Source organism: Cyclopterus lumpus, chromosome 7 (genome assembly GCF_009769545.1).
Source record: "Cyclopterus lumpus isolate fCycLum1 chromosome 7, fCycLum1.pri, whole genome shotgun sequence".
NCBI lineage: Eukaryota > Metazoa > Chordata > Actinopteri > Perciformes > Cyclopteridae > Cyclopterus > Cyclopterus lumpus.
In genome coordinates, this window is record NC_046972.1 from 767,387 (window position 1) to 769,092 (window position 1,706).

A 1,706-nucleotide genomic window follows, 5' to 3' on the forward strand; every position below is an offset into this window, starting at 1 on the left:
ATCCACTCAGTATTTATACCCGGAGCAGGAGAAGGACCAAAGTCAGCAAATCACAACACAACAAGAAAGTGCAACACAAACGTTTACCCTTTCCCACCAACGCGCTGACAATATGAAACAATATGTTTGTTGGAAAGTGAGCTGTTTTGTACTTGAGCAAAAAGAACACACTTTGTGCTTCTTAAATAACGTCTTTTTCCTCACGTTTAACCTCCTTCTGTCCAAATGTGCCGAGCGTTCAGTAAACAAGTGTTTTTTTTAATTATGAATATTTCAGTGTAGCTCCATCAGCAATACATGAATCCTAACACACCTTTCTATCTATTCTCACCATCCAGATCTATTAGAAGTGTAAGATGACATTAAATGACTAGCACACTGTAGTTGTTGCCCTTTCTGATCAAATGGGAATGCTTTGAAGCACGAATGAAAGAAAATATGCATTTTAAGAAAATGAAGAAAATGTTTTTGAATAACAAAAGATGCATTTCTCTTTATTTGATCAACTCATTTTGATCAATTAAGTCTCGCATTTTTCTTCTTTTCGTACCTTCAAAAATCCATTGAGTAACATTCACATCTGTATTAAAATCCACCTGCTGAGAGTGAAACACACCTGGAGTTTTGAAAAAAAAAAAAGGTCATGTTCACATTCTGTATGTAACTCTAGTCCTTTAATATATTTGGTTCACTAAAATCATTTTTCTGAACTTGCTTTAAGCAGGAACTACTTGAGTGCTACTGGGACCCGATGCAATGGAGGTGAATGGGAGTAGCTCTCTGTAGAATGGGACTTTATGTTCTTTGGTTCTGTGTCATTGGATATCATTTAGTCTTTTGTGTTTATTAAAACCTTTTGCCCAATTCATTTTGGTAGTCCAGCAATACATAAAGACGTGGACATATAACACCGAGATCAGGGTTGGTCTCTTGTCCCCATGTGTAATTAGATCTACTAAAACACTTATTAAGGATTAAGAGTTAAAAAAAGATGGTAGTTTTGGTTAAATATTGGAAAAGTCAACCTTGCCAACAGTCAGATGTGATGTTGTTGAGGTAAACATGTGTTCTATGTATTGAAATATGTTCAAAATAAACAAATGTTTTATATTTTCCATTTAGATTTATATTGAACATGTAAATGAAATAATCACTGTAGATCTACATACATTTAAATAACATCACACATTATTAGGTGTGTGTGCCACATGGGAAGACTGTCCTTGTAGCCTCTCTTTTGAGTTCTCTCATAATTGCAATAATCTGAGTGTATTTTCTGAGCCCTGGGGATTTTCAGTTTTCTACTTTATAATGTGAGATCAGTAAAGTGCTGCACTGTATATTTTTTTGGAGCAGATAAATGGCAGTAATATAAGGCCTCATTAATTAATCAATTTAATTTCAGCTATTGAGGTGCTTAATTTGTTCATTTGGTTCTGATCAACTGGTGCTGGAAACAGTGCATCATGTACAGCCAACACTGCATCTCGCTGTGTGTGAATTGTGTTAACAGTGTGGGAAAAGCTTTGATAACTACTTGTATATAAGCATTTGATGATGAGGTGAAAATGATTTCAGTGTTTGTGATTCAGAGTGAAAGTCATATTTTCTCGATATATGCCAATGATTCAGTCCTTCCCTGATGAAGGAGTTAAAGGTGAGGACTCACTCAGCGGATTCAGGGGTGAGTCTTTGTTTCATTTGAG